Source organism: Budorcas taxicolor, chromosome 3 (assembly GCF_023091745.1).
Source record: "Budorcas taxicolor isolate Tak-1 chromosome 3, Takin1.1, whole genome shotgun sequence".
Classification (NCBI taxonomy): Eukaryota; Metazoa; Chordata; class Mammalia; order Artiodactyla; family Bovidae; genus Budorcas; species Budorcas taxicolor.
The window spans coordinates 28,223,908-28,241,467 of NC_068912.1; positions in this window are offsets into that span (position 1 = coordinate 28,223,908).

Genomic DNA, 17,560 nt, shown 5'->3' on the forward strand with positions numbered 1-17,560 from the left:
TGGTTGAACACTATGCTGTGTACAGAGCCCCCGTCTGCGCCCGCGGCAGTGAACAGCACAGGGGGCTTCCACTGGAGGGAGGTGGATGCTCTGAGTCATGACTTCCCCCAGAAGGAGCCCAGGGTGGGTGCCCTGCTCATGGGCCATCAGAGTTGACACAGCTGAGTGTGAGTAACAAGAAACAGGGAGGGAGGGAGGAAATAAGGGAAGAAACAAAATAATCTAAATCATCCTTTCTTCCTTCTGTTCTGACAAAGACTTTATTTTCCATTTAGAGTTATACCTCTTTAGACACATGGAAGCAACAGGTTAAGGATCCAAAAATAGATCCTATTCTCAAATAATTAGTAGTTAGTAATTAAATTATAAAAAACTCAATATAAAACTAGCTAGTCAGTGTTATTCAGATGGTAATAATCTTGGAAAAGAAAGCATAACCATTTGATGCCATTATATAATTCATTTTAAACTGAGACAGTGAAAAGAAAAAAGAGGGAGAAATGAAGAGGAAACAGAAGCACAGACAAAAGAGAAATGAAAAGAAAATGGAACAAAAAGAGTTGGCCCCACAGGTCCCACTTGGGAAGCTATGTCTTTTCTCAGGATCCTTTGACCTCTATTTTTGTCTGTTTTTTCTCTGTGTCTCCATGTCTTTTTTCTCTGCATGTATTTGAAAATGAATAGGGAGAGAAAATAGAATTCAAAGGTAATTTTTCCTCCACATCTCATTGTTCAAATACCAATTACATGGCCACTTCACTGAATTGAAAATTGATCAATTATCAATTCAGGCAACAAAATAAAATTAAGAGTACTGTAGCCTGGGCTAACCAGTTGTTAAAAATTTATGAAGTAGTTGAATGAGTTTTGGGTAGCTGAGTAAGTACCGAAGAAAGAAAGAGTATTGCAGTTTTGGTGGTGGTAATGACAAGAAGCGGAGAAGGCAATGGCACCCCACTCCATACTCTTGCCTGGAAAACCCCATGGATGGAGGAGCCTGGAAGGCTGCAGTCCATGGGGTCACTGAGGGTCGGACACAACTGAGCGACTTCACTTTCACTTTTCACTTTCATGAATTGGAGAAGGAAATGGCAACCCACTCCAGTGTCCTTGCCTGGAGAATCCCAGGGACGGCAGAGCCTGGTGGGCTGCCGTCTAAGGGGTCGCACAGAGTCGGACACGACTGAAGCGACTTAGCAGCAGCAGCAGCAGCAGCAATGACAAGAAGACAGCTTTAAAAAAAATGTCTCCAATGTGCCTGGTACTGTAAGAAGCAACTGACAAGTTACAGAAGAGAATAAAGTGGAAAAAGTTAAGAGAAAAAGCAAATACAAGATGACAAATTATTAACATGTATCCTTACCTGAAACTTCTTCACGGTTCATCAAAACCAAAGGCCATCTTGTCTTCCCTGAGGGAAAAAAGAACCACTTCTGTTACATCTGGTAAATTCATCTGTTGTTGAAGAAGGTACAGCCAAGTGTTCAGAGAAATAACCTTTTTCAGGCCCTTCTGTAAACTGTCTGGTTTTTATCAATGGTCTTGACTTCACAGAATAGGACAGTGTGAGAGGCAGGCATCCAAGTGGGTTAGCTTCCAACTTTCAGGATATGGATAGGCAAACATCCTTGAGTCTAGCAGCTGTGAAGCATGAATAGGAGGCCCTCAAACTCCATTTGGTTAGAGTGTTAGATCAAGTAAGAAAACAGTTAACTTTGTGTCAGTGCAACTGCAACCTCAATGAGATTTTATCTAGGGAGTGAAAGATTAGGGGAGACCAAATTTATTGTCATTCAGAGCAAGCATGTATATATTTGGCAGAGCCTCATGTGAGAGCAGAACAAAGGCTGCCAAGGAGGTTCATAAATTGAGATGGATGGTCTGCAAGTATTTTCCACATATGCTGCACACACACGGTGATATACACGCTGCACGGCCCGAGCTCAGTGCTGAACTGCCCTGCACAAATACCGAGGCTGTCTCCTTTATGGGCATGGAATGATGGGGTAGGGAGGGCAGGTGGAGCTTGAATCAGTGTCAGGGTTAGAACTGGGATGGAGAAGAAAGAATGTTCTGAGGATGAGGCTGTGTAGTGGGTGGAAATGGGGGAAAGAGGAAGACTGCGAGGAAAGGGGGTGGCAGTGATGGAAGAAGTCCGTTCATGATGAGTCACGTGGAGGAGAAGAAAAGCCACGAAGTTAGGGCTGGCGGAGAAGATATGGGATGGGATGATGGCGTATGCGGCATAACACAGAGGAAAAATAATACCATAGGATTCAGTAGGGGGAACAACGGTCTTGATCAAGCTTGACCAAGCTTTCCCTTCTATGTTTACACAGCAGGACAAACCAAAATTACTTTATTATCTTTCTAACTCAAACTCATCTTGAAGGTTTACTCATCAGCTGTAGAAGTCATGAACTCGCTTTGAAGATGTCATATCCATTAGGGATGTGGTTGCCAAAAGGAGTGACTCAGTAAGGCACATGGGCCAAATTTGGCCTGCTGCCTGATTTTACAAATAAAGTTTTATTGGAATACAAGACTCCTCCTTAGTTTATAAATTGTTTATAGTTGCTTTCATGTTGTAGTGACAGCCGATGAGTAGTTAACGTCAGAGATCATATAACCAGCAGACCCCCTAAATATTTACTATCTTGTCCTTTACTGAAAGGGCTTTCCTGATATCTCAGTTGGTAAAGAATCAGCCTACAATGAAGGAGACTCTTGTTAGATTTCTGCATAGGGAAGATCCCTGGAGAAGGGAATGGCTACCCAGCCCAGCATTCTTGGGCTTCCTTTGTGGCTCAGCTGGTAAAGAAACTGCCTGCAATGTGGGAAATCTGGGTTCAACCCCTAGAGAAGGAAAAGGCTCCCCATTCCAGTATTCTGGACTAAAGAACTCCATGGACTGTATAGTCCATGGGATCTCATTTGCCCAGCCATATCCTTGACTATGGAGTCTGCACCCTTCTCTGCCACTCAAATGCCGCTAACCTCTGCCAGGATCTAGTCACATCAGTGGCAAAGCCTGATTCTATTCTACATGGCACCCATTCATATTTATTTTGTATATGATTAAAGCTTTGCTAGAGTATTCTTGGGAAAGGAAAGGAATGTGATATTATGAAAAGTAAGTAGGACCTGCTAAGGGACAGGAGAGCATATCTAAGAGGCTTCTAATGCTGTGTCTCCTGAGGACGTCCTTTCATTAGACGGCTCACTGCAAATTTATATGCTGAAGTCTTAACCCCCGGGACCTTACTTGAATATAGAGTTGTTGCCAATGTCATTGGTTAAGGTAAGGCCAGGTGGCACAATGGTAAAGAATCCACCTGCCAGTGCAGGAGACACAGGTTCTATCCCTGGGTCAGGAAGATTCCTTGGAGAAGGGAATGGCTACCCACTCCAGTATTCTCGCTGGGAAATCTCATGGAGAGAAGAGCCTGGTGGGTTACAGTCTATGGGGTCACAAAGAGCCAGACATGACTGAGTGACTGAACACACACACAGGTCACTACAGTGGGTCCCTAATCCAATAAGACTGTTGTCCATACAAAAAGGGTGAACCAGACGATGTGTGCAGGGAAAATACCACATGAAGATGGCAGAGATGGGGTGATGCAACCAAAGCCACAGGACGCCAAAGATTGCCTGCAAACCACTAAAAGCTAGGGGAGAGGTCTGGCACAGATTCTCCCTCCCAGCCCTGCTGACACCTTGATCCTGTACTGCCAGCCACCAGGACTCTGAGACAATACATTTCTGTTTTAGCCATTCAGCATTGGTGCTTTGTTACAGTAGCCACAGCAAATTAATAAACACAAGTACAAAGTTTTCCACATAGACATTCCTTGCTGGCAGTAACCATCTCCCTATGGACCACTTTTATTCCTAGAGGGGCAGAGCTCACAGTCTCAGAGTCTTTGTTTTTCTTCCTCTCAAAAAATTTCAACTCGACCGGCAAGGCTTCCAACACCTAACCTTTAGCTCTGGGATTGCCTGTCTCCAACAATTCTTCTTCCTTTGACAAAGACTCTAGAATGGTCACAAGATTTATTTTTCACATCCACAGAGTGGACAAACCAAAAATGCTTTATTATCTTTCTAACTCAGACTCATCTTGAAGGTTTACTCATAAGCTGTAAAAGTCGTTAACCTGTTCTGAAAATGCCGTATCCACTGCAGACTCCCAAGAGGCCAGGAGTTACAGCCGCTGACCTAGAAATCTGTGTGCTCATCAAACTTTGTGTGTTGGTTCAGTTCTATTTGGGCCTCCCTTGTGGCTCAGACTGTAAAGAATCTGCCTGCAATGCAGGAGACCCAGGTTCAATCCCTGGGTCAGGAAGATTCCCTGGAGAAGAGAATGGCTACCCACTCCAGTATTCTTGCCTGGAGGATTCCATGAATGGTGATACCTGGCAGGCCACAGTCCATGGGGTCACAAAGAGGTGAATGCAACTGAATGACTAACGCTCTCACACTGTTGGTTCTGTTTAAAAGTACTACATTTCTAAGACCATCAGGTCACAATAAAATTTTTATCTTCAAATATTAAAAATTAAACTAGTAGTTTGCGTGTGGGTCCATGAAATTGTTGGATTTTGAAAGAGAGCTCCTTATACTTAAGCAAGACCTCTATTTTAAAGGAATGAATAGCCATCGTCATTTTAAAAATTATTGATTCCCCCAACCCTTCCCTTACTTGTATGTAAGATAAACATCCTAAACATAGGTAACAGGGACTCTGCTAGACACTAGGACAAGAAAGGAATGGGACACTGTCCCCAAGGGTCTCAGAGTCTAGTGGGAAGGAAAGAAAAGGAAGTCGAGATGGATCACAGAGGAGCCCGTAGTGGGTTGCAAGCCTGTGCCATGGGAGGATAGAAGTTGACATCCAACTCAGCATGAAAGAGCTAAGTCAGCACACGGCATTGGAACAGGCTTCAGAGTTGCAGATGTTTAAATGGGAGTTAGTTTGATAGCAGAGCAAGGGCTTTACAGAAAGAAGGGGAAAATGTTAACAACTTTGTGAGCACCTGCTCTACGCCAGCATCGCACCAAATATATTTCACACATTTATGTATCACTGTGACCTTCTGAGACAGGTACTGCAGTTAAATTTTTTATTGTAGTAAAATGTACGAAACATAATGTGACTTTAAAGGGTACAGTTCGGTGGCATTAGGTACGTTCATACTGCTGTACAACCATCCCTGTTCAATTCCAGAACTCGTTTATCTTCCCAAACTGAAACTCAGAACCTGAAACAATTAACTCCCCTCTCCACCACCCTCCAGCCCCTGGCAGCTACCATGTTACTTTTGGTCTCTATGAACTCAACTACTCTAGATAATTCACACAAGTGTAATCATGCCATATTTGTTTTTTCATAACTGGCTTATTTCTCTCTGCAAAATGTCTACAAGGCTCACCCATATTGCAGTGTGCCTCAGGATTTCATTCCTTTTTGATCCCATTGTGTGTATATGCCCCATGTTGTTGAGCTATTCATCCGGCAGTATTTGCTTCTTTTGGTTTTTGTGAATTATGCTGCTGTGAAAATGGATGTCCACATATCAGTTCAAGGCCCAGCTTTCAATTATTTTGTTTATTCCCAGAGGAGGAAATGTGGACTCCTATGGCAATTCTGGAATTACCCGCCAAAATATAAACAGATTCTTAATTTTTTTCAAGAGCAGCCATACTGTTTTTCAGAGACTGCCACTATTTTACATTCTCAGAAGCAATGCCCACTTTCTCCACATTCTTGCAAGTGCTTGCTATTTTGTATTTTTTGGATATTGGCCATCTTAAGGGGTGTGAAGTGGAATTACACTATGGGGAGACAGGTACCATTATTATTAGCATGTTTTTTTAAGATGAGAAAATGAAAGCTTAGTAACTTGTTTACAGTCATCTAGCCAATACATGGTACATGCAGAATTTTAACCTGAGTCCATTCTACTTTGGCTCTGTGTTCCTAAGCATAATACCAGATTTTCTGGTGGGGACCTGGGAGAGAACCCAGGAAGCTTGGAGAATGGAAATAAAGGAGACAGTGTTGGGAGGGGAGGTTGTGAATGGAGATGAGACTGTACAAGTATGCAGGGGTCAGATCATAAAGACATTTGTGTTTTTTCTGGAAAAAATTTCAGTTCTTATAAACAACTTGGAAACATAAAATGTATATGGTAATCACATAAATCTAAGGATACATGAGATGAGCCCATTAAAAAACCCAAAAGGAAACATGAGATGAGCCCATTTAAAAAAAAAAAATCTGTGTTTCTCAGAAATGTAATCAGAATAGCTGTAGGTTAAGGCCTAATGTAAGGAATAACTTATTTTTCCATCAAAGTACAACTGAAAATAACCAAGAATAATAAGATGTTGGCTTCACATTTTTCCATTTGTACTAAGTAAGGATATTTTAGGGCATCTTATGGAAAATACAATCTCAAGGGTTAAGGGGGCATTCACCAGGCATCTCAGCCAATTCCTATTGGGAATCTTGTGCTTGTATGAGGCAAGGCCCCCAGGCTGTGGTCCTGGATGAAGGACCTAGAAGGAAGGAAACCCCACTGTGTACTTTGGGTTTCAAACTGTCTAGGCATGCGCAGACAGTGTGCACCGTGGAGTGGGGAAGAGAGGGATCTCTCTATGGGAGGGACTGGAGCTCGCTGGTCAGAAGTCAAGGAGGTTTGGGGACCCCTGAACCTGTGGCTGGTGGACTGAGTAGGAGGCACTTGCTACACTAATAGTGCTACCAGCAATCTAGCCCAGAACAGTGACCAAACCTGACATTCCTCAGTAAAGTTGAAACATATATGTATAAATGAAGAGACGGAGGAATAGTAGCTGAGAGTACAGGCATTAGGTAAATAGTTATGCAGCAAGGCAGATCCAATACAACACGTTGTAAGAGAGCTCAGAGCAGGTGGTGATGTTATCTCTTAGCTCAGTTACATGAGATGCCAGAAAGGGTGGAGCCCTATATCGTTGGGACCAATCTTGCTTTCGGAACCTGCCACAAATGGGCCTCCCTGGGGGTTCAGTGGTAAAGAATCTGCCTGCCAGTGCAGGAGACGTGAGTTTGATCCCTGGATTGGAAAGGACCCCTGGAGAAGGAAATGGCAACACACTCCAGAATTCTTGCCTGGGAAATCCCATGGACAGAGGAGTCTGGTGGGCTACAGTCCATGGGATAGCAAAAGGGTTGGACACAATTTAGTGACTAAATAATAACCACAAAATGATCAAATGGAAGTCTGCAAACCAGAGTGAAATTTTGGTCACATGACATGACAATGAAGTGGATTAACTGCTAATGAGTCAGTGGGACTCCAGTAATGTGCCAGCATCTTTTTGTCCAGTTGTGTCTGCTTGGAAAGATTATAATGCTGATGGTGATGCTCCAGTGTTTTGGGAAATTGAGTGAAGCCTCCTCTCCTTGCCCTATGCTGGCTCCTCCAAATCCTAGGCATATGAAAATGAACATGGCCAAAGTCTGTGTGTTGTGAAGATTTAACTTTACCTAAAGCAATGTCTCACATCTCCCTTTGGCTTCTGAGCTTCTGGAGCAGGAGAGTTGCGGTACTGACCTTTAAAATCTCCTTAGAAACCACGTGGGGAATTGAAGAAGCATAGGACATGCTTTGTGGGCACTTCCCTGGTGGCTCAGGGGTAAAGAATCTGCCCGCAATGCAGGAGACGAGTGTTCCGACTCTGGGTCTGGAAGATCCCCTGGAGAAGGAAATGGTAACCCACTCCACTATTCTTGCCTGGAGAATTCCATGGACAGAGGAGCCTCGCGGGCAACAGTCCATGGGGTTGCAAAGAGTCAGACATGACTTAGGGACTAAAACCACCACCACCACCCAGGACATGTTTTGTAAAGAAGGAGTGAGGGAATTTGAGAGTTTTTTTAAGTCTCTGGAAAAGAAGAGACTTAGGGAGGACTCCAACAGGGTCTTTAAATCCCAAAACTATGGAAAATACTTTTTATCTGTCTTGAGGTGAAAACAAAAGGAAGTGGACTTGCTTCGTTGATGGAGGGCTTTCAGTCACTCATAGGAAGAGCTGAGACGCAAGGAAGAGGCAGGTGAGGATAACTGGGTATGGAAAGTGGGCTTGTGGGGAATAACCTCAGAGCACAGCAGCTAATGATGACGATGGTAGTAGATGCACATGCCCTGTGCTATGCTGCTCAACTGTATTTACTCTATTTATCTGTGAATATTTATCGAACATCTGCTATGCTCCAGAGTTTATGCTAGACTCAGGGGCTACAATGATGAGCAAAAGTAAGTATATTTCCACCATATTCTGGGTGGGGTGGGGCAGGTCCTCTGGATGACTTATAGGATGAGTCAGAAATAAATTAAGTGTGTAAATGTGTCATTACAATGTCCATGAGAATGTATAAATGTCATTAGAGTGTAAAATAAGCACAGCTGATACGCTCTGGGATGTTAGGAATGCTCACTCTTCTCTATTATTTTTTCTTATTCTCATTCCACTGAGGAGGAAACTGGGGCTCAGAGAGGTTAAGTCATTTTCCCAAGAGTGCACAGCAATCAATGGGCACAGCTGAGATTTCTATCTACCTATCCAGGTCTGTCTGATCCCAAAGGCTTTTCTCTGAATCTCCTGACTCTAGACTGTCAGTTTAGAGACTGGAGAAAGGCAAAGTTGATCTGTTTTACCCTGGTGTGACCTGAAGGCCTTCCGATCATTCATAATCTACCTTTCCTGCCCTGTCTTGGAGTGGATTATGAGGCCCCTCCCAACATGCCCTCAAACTGTCATTCTTTCTTCCTCTGCCCCTCCTATACCTACATGACCCTGCCAGGAGTACACAGCCCTTTCTCCAGGCCCTGTCAGGTTGTAGATGAAGCTGAGACCAGCAAACCTGGGCAGCTTTCCCAGTGCACAGCAGTCCTCAAGCGTCTCTGCTCCCGGCCTGTTCAAGGCAGACAGCACCGATGTCTGTCTGAGTCAGTGTCTGCACACGTGTGAAGCGGCCCTTGTGTGCATCCCACCTTGCTTGGGAGGTGCTTGCTGATACCTGCATTCAGGACAAACATACAAATGCTTTCATGCACATGTGGAAAAGTACACATATGTTCAAGCACATGGTAGTCACCCATGCTTGTGACAAGTGTTTGTGGCAGGAGGCCAAGGGTCATCAGTCTATGGGCCTGTTTTGTGAAGGGCTTAGGCAGGAGGCTTGGGAGCCCATTCAAAGCAACACAAAGTATTTTCTCTCCTGGGGATTTAGGGACTGGGCTTGTCCTTGGAGCAAAAGGAAGCTGGATCTGGAAGGAAGAGAAGACTCCACATTCCTTATGTGGGGCCGCAGGCTCTTTTGGGGTTGTTCTGGGAGAAGTGGCTGTGAAGTGGGGAAGAGAAGCTGATGAGAAAACCCCAGGGGGTGTGCCCCACTGCCACTGTGATGCTGCCCTTCCCAGGTGTGAAGCCCAGGACATAGCTCCTAGGACATCCCAGCTGATGGCGGGTGGCTCTGTCTGCTGTACTTCACTTCCCAGTTTGCAGGGCAATGACTTATCGGATGCTCACCTGTATTGTTCACTCCTCACAGACACCTGTGAGGTCTGGGTTATTGTGCCCACTTTATAGATGAAGAAACAGACTCAGCAAGCTCTGTTTGCCCAAGGTCACACAAGTCAGTCAGGCAGGGCAGGAATTTAAACCCAGGCTTGTTGGACCTAAAAGGCTGTGAGTCATCTAAATTCTGTTCCATGGACTCCCCCAGATAGCCCCTGTTCATAGAAGAACCTGCAGGGGGGGCCGTGGCCTGTGCAGGGACAGGCAGCTTCTGAGTGATGGAGCAGGGACAGCACGAGGACCCCTTGCTTCCACCCACTGCACTCTGGCGCCTCGTTTAGTCTCTCACACTTCACTCCTGCACCTTCTCCCTGGCGTCTGGAGCCCAGTGCTGATGCTCCTCACGGAGGGCCTCCATCTAATGGGCTCCTGGTGACCTCCTCAAAGCTGTCAGAGGGCAGGGAGTGGCTTTGCTCTTCTCCAACAAGCCTGAGCTTGGGGAAGGAGTTGGGGAGGCAGAGAGGGACTGGTTGGGTCTGGGATGTTGTCCCTCCAGCAGTAAATAGGCTGATAAGGGACCAGCTGAGAACCAGTGTCCAGTGCCTGCAGGTGAGTCAGAGCCTGTCAGAATGCAGGGGCCTGGGCCTGGGTGGCAGGATCTGGCGGGGTTGACCAGTGGGTGCTAGGCCCGGGGGAATTGAGCCCTGCAAGCCAGCTTGGCTGGTCACTAGAGCTGTTTTCTTTGTTACCAGGTGCTATGCTGGAGGCCAAGAATGAGCCATCAGAGTCCAGAAGGCATCCACCCACTATAAAGATACTATGGCTGGAGGTACTGTTGGGGTTAACTGTGAATAGAAACAGCCACTGAAGCGCAAGACAGGAGAAGTCCTAGTGCAGTGCTGTGTAACAGATAGAATGCAGATCACATGCATAATCTTACATTTTCTAGCCTGTGTGTATATGCTAAGTCACTTCCATTGTGTCTGACTCTTTGAGACCCTGTGGACTGCAGTCCGCCAGGCTCCTCCGTCCATGGGATTCTCCAGGCAAGAATACTGGAGTGGGTTACGTGCCCTCCTCCAGGAAATCTTCCGGACTCAGGGATCGAACTCATGTCTCGTATATTTCCTGCATTGGCAGGCGGGTTCTTTACCACTAGCACCACCTGGGAAGCCTCCAATTTTCTAGTAGTCACACTTAAAAAGTGTAAAAAGAAACAGGTGAAATGAATTTCCATGTTGTATTTTATTTAAATGGATGTATCCAAAATCATATAACTACAACATGTGATCAATCACAGATATTACAAATGAGCTGCTTTACATTCTGTCTTTGTAGTAAGTCTTTGAAATCTGGTGTGCATTTTTCACTTACAGCTCATCTCCCCTCAGACCGGCCAGGGGTTAGTCAGAACCTCCTTGGCCCCCACGTCCATTCCCCTTCTCCAGAACCAATCCCATGGGCTTTGTGTCCCTGCTGGCCCAACCAGGATCCCTGCTGCTGCTGGGGCCTCTGGGCTGTGTGGGGAAGAGAGTTTGAGACAGGAACCAGAGGCCATGAAGTTGGGACAGGTTGGCATGAGGAGTCTGGAACAGAATGGGGAAAACACATAAGCCCCGAGTCCTGGCATGAGCAGATGACCTGGCGGCCGCCCATGCCCAGTGGAGCAGTGGGAGAGGGACACGGGGGTCAGGAGCCCACAGGCCCGCACTGCCTGCCTGACACACTTCCTTTGGCCTTTTTACTTTCATCTAACACCCTATAGTCTGGTTAACTTTTGTCCTCTCACCTCAGTGCTGCTGACTTTTTTGTTTTTATTTCCTTTGTTTGAAGTTCTAGAGAGCACAGTTTTGTTTTCAGTGGTTTGATTAAGTCACAGCCGGAGCCCAGGGTTTGTTTGTTACAAGACTGCTGCTCTCGGTTTCAGGAAACTACTCCCTCCGCCGTGCTCCTCACCCCCACAATCTGCTCCTCCTGTGCCTGAACGGGCTGAATCACCTGGTTCCCAGGGCACCCTCCAGGCTCTTGGGGGATGAGAAAGGGAGCCTCAAAGTCCAAAGGTAAGCTAGGGGCCTCTTCTTCTCTCCTGACTTAGGTGGGAGGGGGCCAGTGTGCTTAGGGTTAGCTATGAGCCTCTCTCTTCACTCAGCAGTGTCCTGTCCTGGGTCCAAATGCAATCCCAGGTCACTGTGCCCTTTGAAGGTGAGTGGGTAGGAGAGTTTAGTCCGGTCTGATCTTTATGGTGGAATCAAATGAACCATACAGATATTATATATTTTAAATATATAATATTTGTTTATATTAATTTTATATTATATTACATGTTTATATTATATGTATGTATATAATATATATTCTATAAATATAATTATATATCAATATATATTTTTGTTTATATCAATTTATATATATCAACTATAATGCTCTTGTAGTTATTTAACTAAAAACATTGTATATGTACTCTATTATATATGGCACTGTAGTATTCCATTCTTCATTATATAGAAGATACATTTTACTATACAGGGTTTTATAATATACAAATATAGTGCACCTGCAATTTAATTTAAGGGGTGTTTCACTATATCTCACTTTTGGCCTTACATTCTCCCTAAAAATTTATTCCTCATGTTAAAAAGTTATAAATTGAATTGAACAATTCTTCTCAAGCTGCTGCTGCTGCTAAGTCGCTTCAGTCGTGTCTGACTCTGTGCGACCCCATAGACGGCAGCCCATCAGGCTCTGCCATCCCTGGGATTCTCCAGGCAAGAACACTGGAGTGGGTTGCCATTTCCTTCTCCAGTGCATGAAAGTGAAAAGTGAAGGTGAAGTCGCTCAGTCATGTCCGACTCTTCGCGACCCCATAGACTGCAGCCTACCAGGCTCCTCCGTCCATGAGATTTTCCAGGCAAAAGTACTGGAGTGGGTTGCCATTGCCTTCTCCTCAGAATCACCTGGAGTACCTGCTAAAACAGAAGTCTGAGCCCCACCCCAAAGATTTTGACTCGGATGAGACTCATGACATGAGTCTAGAAAGCTCTAAAGTGCTTGCAGGCAATGCTGAGGCTCTGGGTCCTTGGAGTGCAGTAGCAGAGTTTTAACTAACGTCCACACTGTGCTTACTAGTGTCATGCTTTCTAAACACTGCAAATATCAACCACCAGTCCTTGGGACCACCCTGGGAGGTAGGGACTCATTATCCTCATTTTACAGATGGGGAAACTGAGGTGTAAAGAGGCTCCGTGACCTCCTGAAGGTACCGTAGCCAGGAGTCATTCATACTTGAAATCTGTCTTGTGTCTCCATGGGAATCCAAGCCTCCCTGATCATGTCCCTGGATGCTTGCCTAGGACTGGAGTGTGGGCAGGCGAGCTCTGGGCATCTGTTGCTCTGGCCCCAAAAGCTGGCACGAGCACTGGAAACCACTTCCCTCGATCTGGTGATGGCTAGTTTCTCTGGATGTCCAGGCCTGTAGTGTGGCAGGAATGCAGTGGTGCTACGGAGCAGTTGAGGCAGAGTCTTTGCAGGGTTGGCCAGGTGTGCTGTGCGTGCTAAGTCGCTCCAGTCATACCCGACTTTTTGTGACCCCATGAACTGTAGCCCTCCAGGCTCCTCTGTCCATGGGGTTTTCCAGGCAAGAATACTGGAGTGGGTTGCCGTGCCCTCCTGCAGGGGATCTTCCTGACTCAGTGATCGAACCCATTTCTCCTGCAGCTCCCTCGTTGTAGGCAGATTCTTTACCATTGAGCTACTAGGGAAGCCCCTCAGCCAGGTGTACCTGCTGCTTAAAAACAAACATTGCAAATTCATATACGGACAGTACGCAGACTCTAAATGAGACTCCAGTGAGATTTAAGAAAATGCTTTCCTTTGAACCACCCTTCTCTCAGAGGCCCTCATAGCTCCCATGAGCTCTGTATCAGAAGAGACACGAGGCACTGGGAGGGAGAGCAGGCTGTCTGGGTAGGGCAAGTAGAGAGGAGCTATGGAATTAGGAGGTCTGCAGTATGACAGAGCTGGAACAGATCTTAGCAGACCTTCAGAAGGATTCCACATGGGAGAAACAGGCCCAGAGAGCAGGGGGACTGACAGAAGGCACATTAGGGCAGTGCTGGAATTAACCTCGGACTAATTAACATCGTGGTTCAGTGGTGAAGAATCTGCCTGCAATGCAGGAGACAAAGGGTTGGATCCCTGGGTTAGGAAGACTCTCTGGAGGAGGGTATGGCAACCCACTCCAGTATGCTTGCTTGGAGAAACCCATGGATAGAGGAGCCTGGCGGGCTAATCCATAGGGTCACACAGAATCAGACATGACTGAAATGACTTAGCACACATTCACAGAATTAACCTCTGATCTACTAGAAGCCTCAGCAGTGTGCTACCAAACCAGGCCTTTTGTTTTGCAAATGTGACTCTCCTCCCTTACCAGAAGACTCTGTCAGCCTCCCCACTCAGCCCTGAATTTCCCCAGGACTTTGCTTTCTCATCCAGAAGGCCCATCTACATGGGACACTAACTCCTGTCCATCACAAGCTGCAAGTACCCAGGGAAATTACAACCCCTTCATGGGCAGAGTGTTGGGGTGGTGGGCAGGTGAAGGTTTCTTTTCTGAGAAGGCAGGTCAGCTGGGGAGTCCACTGTGTCAAGGAGAATGCACTGGCTGGGGTAGGAGGGGCCTTGTGCAGGGCTCCAGCGAAGGCAAGGGCTTGTGTCCAGTGCAGACTAGAGCTGGCTGGATTTCCACAGAAAGCAAGGGCCTGGAGCTCTGAACTTGGAGGCTCAGCTCCCACCACTGCAAGGATTGGGGGCAGCAAAGTGTGTGTGATGGAGGGGGCTTCCTCCAAAGGCTCCTGTCCCCTCTTGGGTAGTGAGGGGCCAGGCTACAGAGTCAGTTTGGGACCAAGAGGAGTGCACAGGTGAGGGAAGTGTGAGTGTAATGCTGCTAAGCAGCCAAAAGAGACGGGAAAGTAAATACACAAACCACCTCTCCAAACCTCTCCTGCACTGGAGCCTTGCATCCCTGGTCCGACCCCTAGAAGGATGTTCACCGTCGTGTACAACATCCCAGCTCCAGCCGGGCCCCCGCGCCTGCTCTGCTCATTGGCTCTGAACTTGTTCTGGCTTCTGTCACGGGCACAGCTTCTGGATGGTGGATCCAGGACCATGGAGCCGGGTAAGGCCACAGTCAGACAGTTGAAGACCCCTGACCCTTTTGTTTTGATTGGCCGGGAGCCAGTCTTGCTGAGGCTCACATGGTGGAAATTCCCTTGCTAATACTGGGAGTTGCTGCCTCCCAGCACCATCTCTCCCCCCAGCAAGTGGGAAATGCCTACAGAAAAAAATCAGAATCTCATGGAGACCTATAACCTCCAAGACCCAGGGGCCCCAGCATCAAGGGGAATTGAGCACAGGTGCAGGGCCGGGCTGGGTTGGGAAGCTGCCTCATGAAGCTTGCAGAACCCACGGCTTTTCCACCTTTCTTGCTTCTCCCCATAAAGTGGCTCTGAGATGGTCCAGCCTCACTCATAAAGAAGCCCAGTGAGGTCACAGAAAAACAGCAGGCACAAGGATAGTGAGTAGGATAATGCAAGCAAGGCACAAACTGGCCCCACCCTCACTTAGGTTTGTGTGGCCTCGGGTGGAACAGGTGCCCGGGAAGTGACTCCGGGGCTTGTTGGATGCGGGTGGGCAGGGACACCAGGTGAGCATAAAGAGAGGTGGAGCCTGTGTGAATCTGGCCAGGTGGTCAGGGAGTCCTGGCGGGTCAAGACCACATGGGGTTCATCTCCTTGGAATTTCTGCAGAGAAAGCGCCAGTGACGAGGAAGCTTTTGTTCTGGGTCAGCCTCACGGGCAGGTTGCTTGGTGGGGTGGGTATGAGTCATTCTCATTTGCCCTTCAGGCAACAGAGTCACCAAGAGGTGAAGTCACTTCCTGAAGTCGAGCAGGTTTAGTGGAGTGAAGGAGGAGGAATTGGAGCCCCAGCTCCCACGACCCATCCCATGCCTTCCTCTCCTCCACACTGCGTAATACCTCTCACAGCTTGGGGCCAAGCTGGGCTGGTTTTCCAGAGTGTGTGTGTGTGAGTGGGATGTGGCTTTCTCCCATTCACAGAAGAAGCCTGCATACACCCGTCTGTGTGGCACAGGATGAAAGTGTGCACATGTTACTTTGTGCAAGTATAATTGTAGGTTTATGCAAAAATCAGCATAGAGATGTACAAGTCCTCCTACCCGCCCCTCCCCTGAAGCCTCAGGATCCCACGAAGTGTTCCCTCCTCTTCGCTGAGGCAAGCCCTCCCCTCCACCAGGCCTGCCTTCTCCCGTTTGCTGGATCTTCATCCCACCCATAGCTTCCAGGCTCCCGTGCCCTCTGTGATCTGCTCCGCCTCCCAGCTTTCAATCTCTCTTTTCACTGGCTCTTTCCTTCACCTACAGAGCTTGCTCAGGCCTCCACTGGCATTGAAGAACATCTACCCTTCCTTACCCAGCTTCTCCTGTATCTCCCCCCACTTCCCATCCCTGCACTCTCTTCCCTGTTGAATTTCTCAGGACAGCCTATGTCTATGACCTCCACTTCCTAACACCAGCGTCTTCCTCTTAGCGGCTTGCCACTTACTTTCCCTAAAAGAGTTTCTCCCAAGACCACCCCTGACTGTGGAGTCACCAGCTGCTGGCCTTTTGTCTACGCCTCCCTTTCTCTCACCAAACCAGAGACTTCTTTACTTCTTGCACTTAGTCGCTCAGGCGTGTCCGACTCTTTGTGACCCCATGGACTGTAGCCTGCCAGGCTCCTCTGTCCATGGGGATTCTCCAGGCAAGAATACTGCGTTGGGTTCCCATGCCCTCCTCCAGGGAATCTTCCCAACCCAGGGATTGAACCCAGGTCTCCTGCATTGCAGGACCTCAATGGGCAGTGTTACTGTGATGGGCCCTCCTCTCCTACTTATAGTGTATTCCTAAACCAGCAGCTCCTGCAAGACTTGCTGACCTGCACAGAGGCTCCTCCGGGAACTGAGAAGGCGCCTCCAGCTTCCAGCCCTGTGTCTCCTGCGTGCCTGTGACACTCAGCACAGGGCAGGGGTCGATATCTCTCCCGTTGGACTGTAAGTTCTGCTGGGACAGGAACTCGGTCTAGGGCTCTGTGTTCATGGCTGTGCGCCCAGGGCCTAGCACTGTGCTTGGCACATAAACACCCAATATCTGTTGAATCAATGAGTGAGCAAATGAATGAAGGAATGAACAAATGCAGTTGGTTGTCTCTGTGTGAGAGAAGCCATGGGCTTCACCGGGAGCGTCCTCAGGTCAGTGGCCCCACATACCAAGATGCAAAGTCCTTCAGAATCCCCAGTTTGGAGCTCGGCTAGAAGCAGCAGAGCAGGGTGCTCTCAACTCTCAGGCTCCAGAGTGGAGTGGAGTGAATCTTCCGGTATATGTTATCTTTGGAGGGGCCAGAGAGGCTAAGGACAAGAAGGGCACGGGGTCAGATGACCTGGGGTGACCCAATGTCCTGGCTCAGGAAGATGTTGACCTTCTCTGAACTCTAGTGAATACTGGGTGGTGGTTTCTACCCCATTTTCATGTAGCCGAAGGAGTCCAAGGAATCGTCGTGACTGTGAATCTTCAGCAGAAGGACGTAGGTTGAGGTCTGCCCAAGGCAGTGTGGCTGGGAGACAGGCTATGAGCGGGTATGGCTGGTGTGGCTGAAGACTTAGGTGCTGCAATGGGCTTGTCATGGAGCTGGGTGCTTGGGAAATGTCTTTCATGGATCAAGGACTGTGTTTCTTGAACACTTATTCTGTGCCTCTATCTCTAAAGATTTTGTGTTAAATGATACAGTTTAAAGTAATTGCTAACCCTGAAATGGGGAGAAAATTCTGGGCACAGGGTCTTCAGTAAGAAGGTATGAAGAGGATGGGCATGGAGGAGCTCAGATACCTGGGTTGGGTGTGAGGATTCAGCCCTGTCTTGGTCTCAGGGGAGCTGGAA